Source organism: Loxodonta africana, chromosome 12 (genome assembly GCF_030014295.1).
Source record: "Loxodonta africana isolate mLoxAfr1 chromosome 12, mLoxAfr1.hap2, whole genome shotgun sequence".
NCBI classification, from domain to species: Eukaryota; Metazoa; Chordata; class Mammalia; order Proboscidea; family Elephantidae; genus Loxodonta; species Loxodonta africana.
The window spans coordinates 87903205-87916587 of NC_087353.1; the positions used below are offsets into that span (position 1 = coordinate 87903205).

At 43.3% G+C, this 13383-nt stretch overlaps 1 protein-coding gene across 2 annotated transcripts in view; it reads left to right on the forward strand.

Annotated features, from left to right (window-relative positions):
- Positions 1–13383, forward strand: part of PVRIG (PVR related immunoglobulin domain containing) — a 40971-nt gene that overhangs the window by 21934 nt on the left and 5654 nt on the right. Inside the window, exons 4-7 of one of the 2 annotated variants that reach the window (XR_010323672.1) lie at positions 606–702; positions 5852–5982; positions 9723–11296; positions 12108–12769. The gene's annotated coding sequence lies outside the window, so the exon portion shown is untranslated. Of the gene's footprint in view, positions 1–605; positions 703–3133; positions 3330–5851; positions 5983–9722; positions 11297–12107; positions 12770–13383 lie in introns of those variants that run through there. The other variant, XR_010323673.1, reaches the window with a different exon arrangement.

The following is a 13383-nucleotide window of genomic DNA, read 5'->3' on the forward strand; positions in this document are numbered from 1 at the left end:
GTTTAAGGAAAAAAATTTTTTTCTTATAGAAATCTTTGAAAGAATTTTTATCAATTAAAAAAAAAATTGGCTAATAAGCAGCTCATTTAATTTATAGTTGTCTGTAATTTCCAAGCAATCAAAATACAAACTCAGGGATTCTGTGAAGTGAAAAAAATCTTAACACAATTTTTATGGACACTAACATTCAGACTGAAATTGACATTACATTATCTTGGTTCCCAGTTAAATCAGCACACATTTTGATTTTATAGTTTTCTTTTTGTATTTCAGAGCCAATAATTTGTCTTCTAGTTCTAAAGCATTTTCTTAGGCCCTTGGGGAGCTTGAGGGACAAAGCAGTCAGCACCGAAGGGAAACACCTGCTGGATGGATGTTCAGTGACAGCCTCATGGAGTCAACTGAAGATGAAATGTTGAAGAGCATGTTCTGTCTTCAGCTAAGATGATTCTTTTTCCTTCTAGGCCTGCAGGAAGGCCTTGCATCTAGGTAAAGCCATGTAGCTGAGTTCTGACCAGTGGAATGTGGGCAGAAGTGATGGCCTGGCCATAAAGCTGCCTATAAAGGCTTTTATGTTCTCTCTCCCCATATGTCTGAAAATGAAGGGTTCCAAGATGGCAGAACTACGTGATGGAAAGAGCCTGTACCCTGAGTCACTGCTTGGAAGAAAGCCACCCAGGAACACTGAGGATCCACACTGGCGTAAGATATGATCAAGAAACAAATCTGTATTGTGTTAATCCACTGGAGTTGTATGTTTATTTATTACTGCAGCATAGCTAGCCTATTCTGATTAATACATGAGGGAAGATTGAGTTGTGGATACAGATATAGTTACATGTAGAGACAGAAAGTTGGGGGGCTCACACCAGAGAGGAATCACATTATTTTGTTGAAGGGCGACAGGCAAAGGCAAGGTCAAGGGTTTGAAGATTGAGGGGGTGAAGGTTTACAGGCCACTGAAGGAAGGCTGAAGGAGCAGCTTTGAGGACCCAGCCCATCTAAGATGTTCTAGAACTGCCCAAGCTGGGGGCATTGACTGAGTTTTCTCCAGTGATGTCCTGCAGCTACTGTGGTGGAGTGGAGAAGACAGATGGCTTCATGTAGAGCTAGTAGGTGGCTGATGGACTCAGAGAAGGGAGAGTCAAAGGCCTGGAGAAGACAATTAAGTCAGAGTGGACTCATGGCACCAGGGAAGGAGGGGGAGTGTAGCCAACGCAGTTTGCTGGGGGGTGAAGATCTCAAGGGAGAATATTTGTGAGGATGGCAAGATCCAGCAGGTTGGCTGAGCTGGGATAAACCTAAAAGTGACTTAACCCTGAGCATGGCACCATCAGCCACATGGACACTCAAGACCCCCAGAAGTCAGAGGGCTGGGGACTGGGGAGGTCGACGATCATTCCGTGGACCTCTGATCCTGAAGGTAAAGGGATAACTCGGACTCTTGCTATTGTGAGAGTTTTGAGAAGGCAAACACGGTTTGGATTGGAAAAGTCAGGGAGACTTTGTGGGAGAAGGGGATGGGTTTGGGTAGGCAAAGGGGCACAGGAGAGAGATGAAACTGGCTTCCAGGAGAGGTTCAGGCCTGAGAAAGCTGCACTGTTTGAGGTTCCCCTCTCCCATGGGCTGATTGAGCTTGCTAAGAAACCAGCTTTGGGTTGGGCAATAAAAGATAAGATTTGTCTCAGAGTGGGCAACAAGAGGAGGGTGGAGCAGGGAGAGAAGTGAGAGGAGCATCCAGAAGACCTAAAGACACAAAACCTCCAAAGAAACAGGAAAGCTCCATCTCTGGGATGTGATCATTTTCTAAAAGGAGAACCACACCCCTCACTCAGAGGCTTGAGATGACAAACTATAATGAAACCCTGACAGCTGGAACTCAACAGGACTGCCTTGTTTTTCCAGGTCTTATAAGTTTTCCATCTTTGACAAGCTGCAGTCTTACCACTTTTCTATCACTTGTTTTAGTGGAAAATATTTGAGTTTTCTTTCTCTGACAGGTTTCCACCTTACGCAATTTCTGGCTTCTGACCATGCCCCTGTTTTCCTCATCTGTGAAATGGGAGTAACATTGTAGTGAACTAAATAACCAAAAAAACTTGCTGTCTTCGAGTTGATTCCGACTCATAGCCACCCTACGAAACAGAGTAGGGGATTTGAACTGACGATCTTTTAGTTAACAGCTGATATCTCAACCACTACGCCACCAGGACTCCAGCAGACTAAATAGTGGACCCCAAAAAGATATGATCAAGTCCTAACCTCCCCACCCAGGAACCTGTGAATATCATCTAAATTGGAAAAAGGGGTCTTTGCAGATGTGATTAAGAATCTTGAGATAAGATCATTCTTGATTTAGGGTGGGCCTTATATCCAAGCCACCACTCGTCTGACAGTTTGTCATACTGTGGTGACTTGCGTGCTACCGTGATGCTGGAAGCTATGCCATTGGTATTTCAAATACCAGCAAGGTCACCCGTGGTGGACAGGTTTCAGTGGAGCTTCCAGACTAAGACAGACTAGGAAGAAGGACCTGGTGATCTACTTCTAAAAAAAATCAGCCAGTGAAAACCTTATGAATAGCATTGCTTTGGGCTAATCTGCTGCAAAAGACCTCTTTAAAATGTTAAAAAGCAATGATATCAAGTTGAGCACTGAGGTCCATCTAACCCAAGCCATGGTATTTTTAATCACCTCATATGCATGTGAAAGCTGGACGATGAATAAGGAAGACTGAAGAAGAACTGATGCCTTTGAATTATGGTGTTGGTGAAGAATATTGAATATACCATGGACAGCCAGAAGAAGAAACAAATCTGTCTCGGAAGAAGTACAGCCAGAATGCTCTTTAGAAGCGAGGACGACAAGACGTCATCTCACGTACTTTGGACATATTATCAGGAGGGACCAGTCCCTGGAGAAGAAAGTCATGCTTGGTAAAGCAGTGCGTCAGAAAAAAAAAGATGAAGACGCTTAAGGAGATGGATTGACACACTGGCTGGGACAATGGGCTCAAGCATAGCAACAATTGAGAGGATGTTGAAGGACTGGGCAGTGTTTCGTTCTGTTGTACGTAGGGTCTCTATGAGTCAGAACCAATTTGATGGCACCTAACAACTATATTCAATAACAGGTAGCCTTATAAAAGAAAGGAGAGGGAGGTTTGACACACAAGGAAGAAGGCAGAGATTGGAGTGATGCTGCCACAAGCAAGGGACACCTGGAGCCACCAGAAGTTAGAGGAGTCAAGGAAAGATTTTCCCCTAGAGCCTCCAGAGGGAGTGTGGCCCTGCTGATACCTTGATTTCAAACTTACAGCCTCCAGAACTGTGAGTGAATAAATTTCTGTTGCTTTAAAGCACCTGGTTTGTGGGAATTTGTAACAGCAGCCCTAAAGAACTGATACAAATATCTACATATTAGGGTTGTTTTAAGGATTACAGCATAGTGCTGGGAAGGATGGAGGACTCATTATTATGTAATAAACAATTGCTGTGAAGTTTATTCTGACACCTGGTGACCCCACGTGTGTCAGAGTAGAATCGTGCTCGATAGGGTTTTCAATTGCTCATTTTTTGGAAGTAGATTGCCAGGCCTTTCTTCCAAGGTGCCTCTGGATGGAACTGACCCTCCAAAATTTTGGTTAGCAGCCTAGGGCATTACCAGCTTGCACCACCCAGAGACTCCTACTATAAAATAGGTACCTAGTCATACATTCATAGGACATTTACAAAAATCAATCTCGTATTTGACCACATAGAAATCTTAACAAATTTCTAAAAATAAATTTATTGTAAGCCATATTCTCCAATCAGAAGTGAATGTATTTAGTAATACATGATAAAAATGAGACCAAAGACATCTTAACAATATGTACTTGGAAAAGAAGATACACGCTCTTAAATAACTTTTGGATAAAAATAAAATTAAAAAGGGAAATAACAAACTACTTAGAAAGCAACGAGCAGGAAAACATGTCGCACCAGGACCCTGGGATACAATGAAAGCTGTATGCAGAGAAAAATATGCTATCTTAAATGCATTTATTATTAAAGAAGAAAGATGAAAAATATAATAAAGATAAAAAATAAAGTGTGGGGTGCTGGCAGAGACAACTATGTGCTCATTAAAACCTAGAATTCGTTTTGTACCGGGCACATAAAAATGTGTGCCCCTTTGTATACGTTACTATGCAATTTTTAGTGGATAATTTTTTGCCAGAACATTAAAGTAGTTGAAAAATGGAAAAGTTGGAGGAGTATTTAAAAATTTAAGTATTTTACTTACGCCAAAACCAAAATTTATTATAATTACTTTCCTGGCTTTAATGGAACCAAACTTATCAATAATACTTTCAGAATCTACTGAGTTTTTTTGGCATCCCTTAAATCTTATGTCCTGGGTGAGTGTCTTACTTGCCTCACCCTACATCTTGGCCCTAGCCTCTCCTGCAGATAGGTGGAGTCAAGCAACTGATGTTTGGCTAAAGCAGTGTGGGAGGAAGTGATGTATATTGCCTCCAGAGGAAGTGAGGTAAAACCCTCTGGTACAACCCTCCATACTCTACGTCTTAGTTATCTAGCGCTGCTGTTACCGGAATAAGGTTCTTGCCTCTCACTGGTCAAGAATGAGCAGGTAAGGCACATAGTTAGTTTTCCACACAAGCAAAGCTTTATTGAAGAGGCTTGCAAGCAGAGACGAGGAGGGCCTAGAGCAACACTTACCCTCATCTCTCAGAACAAAAGATGGGCCCAAGTTTTTAAAAGTTCTTGGGCAGGAAGAGATTCATGTTTATCCATAGACACAGGCAGGGATATGTTAACTAAGGTGTGCGTGCAGCAGCTTTCCAAGATGGCTCCTGTCCCAGAGGCCTCTGGGATTCGTACCAGGACTTATTATGGGGTGTCACGCCTGCTCAGTCTCTCGGTCCCTGGGTTCAATTCCCTGGCTGGGGCTGTAGCCCCTCACTGCTCCTGGTAGGCGGCCACATAGCGGTCACAGGTGGATGTTCTGCACATGTCCCTGGGCCTGGTTTTCTCCGGCTGCTTCTGAAAGGCAACTTTAAAGACGTTTGCAGCTATTTTTAGATACCCTGCCTCATTGCTTTGTTTCTGTGCCCTGGCCCATTTCTTGTTACTTTGTTTGCAGATTTGGGGGCCCTTCTGTTCCCTGTCTTACTAAGTCTCTATGTTCCACACTTAACCCCCTATTACCTCCCGGATAGTGGAGTCTATTTCTCTTTTACTTGCTTCTTCTCTAACTACACCAGCCTCTTAGCTATTTCTCAAGCAAGCACCCTCCGATCTCAGGGCCTTTTCTCCCTGTCTTACTGCTATAACAGAAATACCACAAGTGGATGGCTTTAACAAAGAGAAATTTACTCCCTCACGGTCTAGTAGGCTAGAAGTCCAGATTTAGGGTGTCAGCTCCAGGGGAAGGCTTTCTCTCTCCGTCAGTTGTGGGGAAGGTCCTTGTCATAGTCTTCCCGGTCAAGGAGCTTCTCAGTGCAGGGACCCTGGGTCCAAAAGATGCACTATTCTCCTGACTCTTGTTTCTTGGTGGTATGAGGTTCCCATGCCTCTCCACTCGCTTCTCTCTTTTATATCTCAAGAGGGATTGACTTAAAACACAACCTAATCTTGTAGACTGAGTCCTGCTTCATTAACATAACTGCCGCTAATCTCACCTCATTAACATCGTAGAGGTAGGATTTACAACACACGAAAAAATCACATCAGATGACAAAATGGTGGATAATCACACAATACTGGAAATCACAGCCTAGCCAAGTTCGCACGTATTTTGGGGGGACACAATTCAATCCATAACACTCTGTTTCCCCACCTACTAGATGATTGGAGAGGATCCTGAGGACCCAGAGGAAAGTGAAACTGCAAGATGGAAGGAGCCTGGGTCCCTGAATCCCCAACTGGAGGAGAGACACCCAAGAGAGCCTTTGATTAGGAACATCTACACTGGAAAGTATATGAACGAGGACTAAACATTTATTGTATTCAACCACTGTCTTTTTGGGCTTGTTCGTTAGACTAGTAGTAAAATTTACTTAGTTTTCTGTCCAAGAATGAAACAAAGTAAGATACAATTTCTTTTGTTTGACTGTACACCCCTTTTCTTCCTGTCCACATTTCACAGTTTATGTCATGGTTTTATTCTCCTGTAGCAGGGGTTTTCAGCAATCAACAAAGCAAAAGCTGCTGAGCACTTCTCCCTTTGTATCCATCACACATAGGCGAAGAGCTGACGCATACCCTGCAGTACCTCTATCCAATCCTGAAGCAGTGAGGGTCCAGACTAGAAACAGATGGCATTCTCAGATTAGGGCCATTTAAAAAGAACGTAATAAAGGAACTACAGTCATGTGTCACTTCATGCCTGCTCTACATCTCATTCTGTGAAACAGGAAATTATGCAATTTGGACATTGTATGAACACCATATTATATACAGTAGTCCCTGGATTAAGAACACATTTCATTCCTAAATCTGTCTTTATATCGAATTTGTACGTAAATCAGAACAGTTAGGTACAGTGGTATCTAAGGTCATTTAGTCAAATGTTTGTCTTAGTATATAGTGTACCTTTGTCTGCATAAGAAGCATTAAAGAAACACTTCTAAATACACTAAAATATCTTTAACATAATAATAATAATAATGTTTGGATGGGTGTTGCAAAGTAGCTCCTGTTTGCTATTACACCATTGTATGTGCCTCAAATTTTTAATAGGCTTTATGGGGGTTGGTTCATAACTACAGGTTGTATGTTAAGTCAGACGTTCATAACTTGGGGACGATAGAAAGCGTAATGCGGTACATACTAAGCCCATAACATAGGCGTTTATTGTGACTATCAGGACACGTGTGTAGGTTATAGATGTGCTGTACCCTTATACGGAGCCTTAGTGACACAGTTGTTAAGAGCTATGGCTGCTAACCAAAAGGTCAGCAATTCAAATCCAACAGCCACTCCTTGGAAACCCTATAGGGCAGTTCTACTCTTTCCAATAGGGTCTCTATGAGTCAGAATCGACTCGAAGGCCATGGGATTGGTACCATTATACACCTGGCAGAGCTATTGCTTTGTATACCAGATACAGGAGATACATGTGTTGCGTGCAGGAAGCTGTTGTGCTCGCTATGTCAGGTTACTTCCGCTGAAATGTATTATAGCCTTATGGGACCCTGGAAGTATATGTGGTTGGACAGGGCCTGAACGGACTTTATGGGGTGCATGACTATACTTAGAGAGGAAGCAGTGAGCAGCATGTGGGAACACTGCAAGACACAGTGAGGTAGCCCAAGGCTGGTACAGCAAGCTCCTGTAGTTAGCAGAATCTAGTAAGAGCTGTGTGGAGAGGGCTGCTTGACAGGAGCTGTGATCAGCACCCCCCTTAGATTCAGGCAAGAGGGATCCTGCCCTGGTCCCAGGCTCTAGGGAGTCCTGTTTATCACAGATACACAGTCGAATCTATAAAAGACGCAAGAACATCTGGGTCACTTGGAATCTAGCACCCGATCCTCGCCCTGTGCAGCCTGTAACTTCTGAAGAGAGGGTCTCATGACTAACACACTTTGGTCCCCAGAAAAGTGCTTTTCCAATAGCTTTCCCATTCCTTGACACAATAGGGAACTGGGCCCAAATGCCACAAAGGCCTGTGGGTTGTGCCCTTGGTAACATTGAAGACTAGCTCTTCTTTCGCCTGGGCAAGGAAATTGAGCACAGAAAGTACTTAGGTAATAGAAAAGACAAATTAATTAACTTGTTAAATCCTGTCCCTCAGATAGAGTCCTAGTGGCACAGTGGTTAGGAGCCATGGCTGCTAACCAAAAGGTCGGTAGCTGGAATCCACCAGCCGCTCCTTGGAAACCCTATGGGCAGTTCTGCTCTGTCCTAAAGGGTCACTATACTATGAGTCAGAGTCGCCTCCACCGCAATGGGTTAAATTTTTTTTGGTCCCTCAGATGACTCGAATGCAGTAGATTCTTGAATAACAAAAAAACTGACTTTCAGTTATAACAAGCAGCCCCTTTCTTTTCTTCCTGTTCCAATTCATGGTTCCAGAGGTACTCACAAATTAGCACACTATTTTTAACAGTTGTACATGCAACTGCAGAACTTTGAACAATTTTTTTACATTTTTTAAAATTGTGCTAAATATATAGGTAACAAAACATCTGCCCTTTCAACAATCACAATTCTTGTTGTTAATTGGCATCGAGTCGATTCTGACTCAGGGAGACCCCATGTGTGCAGAGTAGAACTGCTCCATCGGGTTTTCTTGGCTGTAGCTCTTTAGAGAAGCAGATCGCCAGGCCTTTTCTTCTTTGGTGCCACCAAGCAAGTTCAAACCAACAACTTTCCAGTTACCAGCTGAGTACAAACCATTTGCACCACCCAGAGATCTACACATATGTGTACTCGACAGCAGTGAATTTGGTTTTGGGTTTGGTTTATACACACACACACGTACAAGGGGTTGTATGTAACCCATGGCCATTGAGTTGATTCCAATGCACAGAGACCCTACGGAACAGAGTAGTACTGCCCCCTAGGGTTTCTAAGGTTGTGATCTTTATGGAAGCAGACTGCCACGTCTAGCGGCTGGTGGGTTCAAGCTGCTGACCTCTTGATTAGCAGCTGAGCGCTTTAACCACTGCACCACCAGGGCTCCTTGGGTTGTATATACGACCCATATATATATGGGTTTGACATATAATACATGAAGTAAACTATCAAGTTGTTTTAAGAGGTAGAGAAAATCATGATAAAAGTGATAGCAGTTTAAAACCCACTGCCGTTGAGTTGATTCCGACTCACAGCGACTCTATAGGACAGAGTAGAACTGCCCCATAGAGCTTCCAAGGAGCGCCTGGTGGATTTGAACTGCCAACCTTTTGGTTAGCAGCCATAGCTCTTAACCACTACCTTACCAGGGTTTGACATTAAGGCATTTTGTAATACTTCCTGCAATAATGATAACATCATATGTGACCCCACTGCAACACTGAAATGTGTTGTGTAAAATCCGCGACTTGTTTCTAGATACAGGTGCTGCTTTAAATATTGACAATTCCAGCTATTACTGCCTCAGCAGAAAGAAGTGGAAACTAATAAACAGCCTAAGAGCTACAATGATTCAAGAAAGGTTGTCTAATTTGGCATTGCTATTGTTGATTACTGTCAATTTAAAAAACAAATTATATGAAAATATTTGTTCTAATAACATATTTAGTGATTTTACTGAGAGAAGGCTAAAAAGTACATTTAAAAATATATATATATAATAATTTAAGAAGCTGATGTCTTCGACGGCACTGAGTTGGGTTCTGGGTAATGTCTTTATAAGTCCTCCAAATATCATCAGCCCATTAACAGAACATACAGGGTTATGCAATAGTTATTAGAGTTGTCTTTGTTTTGCCAACTTCCATTCATATAAAAACCATACTGTTCAAATTTTGCATTACGAAGGTGTACTTAGGAAAGTAGAGAGGTAGAGCATCTCTTATTTAGCAGACTATAAGCTTGATTTACAACTTTCCAGTATTTCGAAATAAGGGATGGGGGCCTCCAGTTATGCTCTTGCAAATGGTAGGGACAAGCCTGGCTTTGACTTCTGCCCACCGTGAAGCTGCAGGGACCCTCAGGGAGGAGGCCAGGAGAAGTCACTGCCAACCTCAATATCTGCCCTTCCTCCATCAGACCCTGGCACTGCTCCCCATTGTCCAAACACAGCTGGACAACAGTCCATGAAGCCTCCCAGGACACAGAGCCCAGAGCCGAGCAGACAAATGTGAGAGTGGATCCAGAAGGAAAATTGAAGATGTCCAGCACATTGCATGAGATCCAACAGCAGGACTTGCACCCTGTTTTACTACAGGAAGTGCAACTTCATCTTCTCTACCGATAGAACAAAATTCACCAATTTGTGCTAAAGGGCATTGTTCTGTGCTTGTACCTTATTTGATCGTGATCGTGATCGAATAAGGTTCCGAGACAGGTTACACAGCAGGTCCAGTAAAGTCCAATTTCCAGATAGCATTTCTGTCTTCCAGAGAAGCCTTTTTCTCCTTTGATTCCTTGTGTGAGGAAACAAACTGATAGGCTTTATTCAGCCTGGGGTGTCATCATCGTTATACTTACTATTTTCTGAGTTCCACTGTTAACTATTTTCATTACAATTCTTACCATTCAGTGAACTGCTTTAGATCCACTGGTCCAATTTTGTGAACCAGGGATATAATGAAGCCCAACTGGAGCAATGAAAAACAGACATTGGACAAATATGAGCCACTGACACACAATGACCTGAAGTTCCATGGGCTGAGGTGAGATCAACCTGCCAGTTCAGGCCTTGAAAGCAATGCTCAGCCTTTCAGAGAGAAAGGTTACTGAAAACATGTTGCAAGAAGGGAAAAAAGAAAAAGGATTTCCGTGTCAATCATAACTAATCTTAGGTTTCATTCTGTGAAATACACATAAACAAAATAATTTCAGGGCCTTTTCTCCTAAATTGGCCAAACCGCTTGAGGACCACTTGAGGACCCCAGGGGCTGGAATGTGCTAGAGCCAACTGTTATATTTTCAGGAGTGTTGTTGAGCTCGTTGTTAAACACAGCCATTATTGAAAATTTAAGAATGTAAACTTGAAATAAATTATATCAAAAATGATAATAAATTCTCAAAACTCATCACTCCCTAAATATTTTATCGCATGTTACTATTATCTTGAGGTAATTTATCCTGTCCTATATTATCTGTATGGTTTTTTTTTGTTTGTTTTTTTATCTGTATGGTGGGAATACTGTACAATGACATGCAACTTCACTCTCAGTGACCCTTCGTTGGCAGTTAAATCGGTTATTGTGGGAGTATTTACACTACGGAAATAGGCAAATGCTACAAATCAGGGCTCTTTTTGGGAGAACTATTTTCTAAACATCGACCAGCATACCTCCATAGGAGGGGGACCATTAAGACAGGGAACAGAGGGGCCCCCATATCTGCAATTCACATGAACAAATTAAAGCAACAAAGTAACAGGAAATGGGCCAGGGTGCAGAAACAAAGGCATTCCCCAGAACAACGGGGCAGGGTATCAGAAAACAGCCCACAATCTTCTTTAATGTTGCCTTTCAGAAGCAGCTAGATGAAACCAGCCCCAGGGACATGCGCAGAATATCCATCTGTGACCACTGTGTGACCTTCTGCCAGGGGCAGCAATGGGCTACAGCCACAGCTGGAGAACCAAACTTGGGGAGCAAGAGATTACAGAGGTACAACACCCCATAATAAGCCTGCTACAAATCCCAGAGGCCTCCGGGATAGGAACCATCTTAAAAAGCAGTTGCGTGCGCACCTTAGTTAACCTATCCCCACCCAAAACCGGCTACTTGCAGGAAAAGCCCACCTATGCCTCTAAATAAACATGAATCCCTCTCCCAAGAATTTTTAAAAACCCATGCAAGTCCTTTGTTCTGTGAGACGGGGGTAAGCATTACCTAGGTCCTCCTCGTCTCGACTTGCAAGCCTCTTCAATAAAGCTTTGCTTGTGTGGAAAATTCTCCATGCCTTACCTGCTCATTCTTGACCAGTGAGAGGCAAAAACCTTATTCAGTTCCAGCAACACCATGATCTGTTTCCACTGTGTGTGAGTGTCCTTTCTGTCCTCTAGGAGTTCCACAGGGTCAGGGGTCAGCTTTTGCCTCCTAGTTCTCAGCCCTCTGCTCCCATCTCCGAGAACTCAATCAGCCTACCAGGTAGTCAAAAGTCAATATGTAGGCCCATGGCTCAAGAAAGTGGAGGACAGGCGAGAAAGCCTCAGTCACACAGCAAATGAAACTGAGTTTGACAGAGGCAGAGACCCCAGTTGACAGGCTCTGGAATTAGACTGCTGGGGCAAATGACTTAACTTCTCTGAGCCTCAGTTTCCTCATCCATAAAATGGGGATAATAACAGTACCACCCATAGAGGACCTGAGTGAGGACAGAATAAGATAACACACAGAAAACACTGCAGAGTGCCTGGAAAGCTACGCCAATTACCACCATTTGATACCCATCCTTTTAAGACTTCTCTTTCCATAGGCATTTGGTCGACATTGACTGCCTCGCACAGTTTGACTGGTGACAAGAACCCAAGGCAGCACCTCAGCCCTCAAGGAGCTCCCTGTGTAGAAGAAAGACAACAGAAAAAAGGGAACCATTGGTTTTTAATGATGCCTAAGGACTACTGGCTGTTGTCACCGCATAAGGAAGTGGTTGGAAGCATGAGCTCTGGGCTCAGACCCAACACCACTGCAGCCATTTATTGGCTGGGTTGTCTCAAGCAAGTGAGGCTTATAACATCACTCGGGACCTCAGGTCCCCCTTGCGTAAAAACAGGCCGGCCTACATCGTGGGGTTGTTGGGAGGGTTAAATGCAAAGCGCTGGTACACAGCAAGAGACAGATAGCGTCCCTGCCTGTTTCGACATTAACTTTTTAGGACTGGCCTTCTCTCTAATTGTTTCACATTGAGAGGCTTCTCTTCCCAGCCAAACTCCAGTTTCTACAGGGCTCACTCCAGGCCTGTCCCCAACCAGGGGCAAGGAGAATTATCTCTGGGCCCCTTTCTCCAGATGGGAGACAAGAGCAACTAACTGAGAGGCTTCTATAGTAGAAACGCATCACAGAAACCGATGAAGATCTGTTACCGCAAATTGCGGGTTCGAGCTGCCTGTGGCAAAGCCAATACTGAGACAAGAGGAGGTAAGCAGTAAGAAGGCTTTATAGAATACCGGTATTCAAGAGACAGAGAGGGTTAAATTTCTCCCAAGTTCTGTCTGCCCTAAAGGGTTGATGGGAGGGTTTTATATGGGAAAGATCAGGGTTACCTAATGTTTTGAGCACCTAGTCCACAGATGGTCTTATACATCACAAAACAACTACAAAACCTCTTTATTAAACTAAAGGTGAACATGCCGGGCATCTGGACTCTAATCAGTATATTTATAACAGGCTGAAAAGCTTTCATAAGAATCTCTCAGCTAGTGGAGCTGTTTTGCCAAGTCCACTGTGGCTGAGATAGGGACCAAGAAAGAAAACCTTCCCGTCAGTTTGCCGGCTGAAGGCCATTTCTCAAGAGAACAAAGAAAGAAGAAGAAAGACCAAGGCCACAGGAGCTGAGATAGCTCCGCACCCCTTTGGAAGAGACTGGTGCAGCTGGTGCAATTAAAAAAAAAGTTTAGAGATTATGTAGAGCATCATTATGGCGTTAGCCATGTCAAGTTCTCAATCACCTATTTTGAATAGGGAAAAACATGTTGTAAGGTATTAGGGCGTTCGTTATGTTTAAGAGTGGAACTGGCTGCTCAGCTATATTT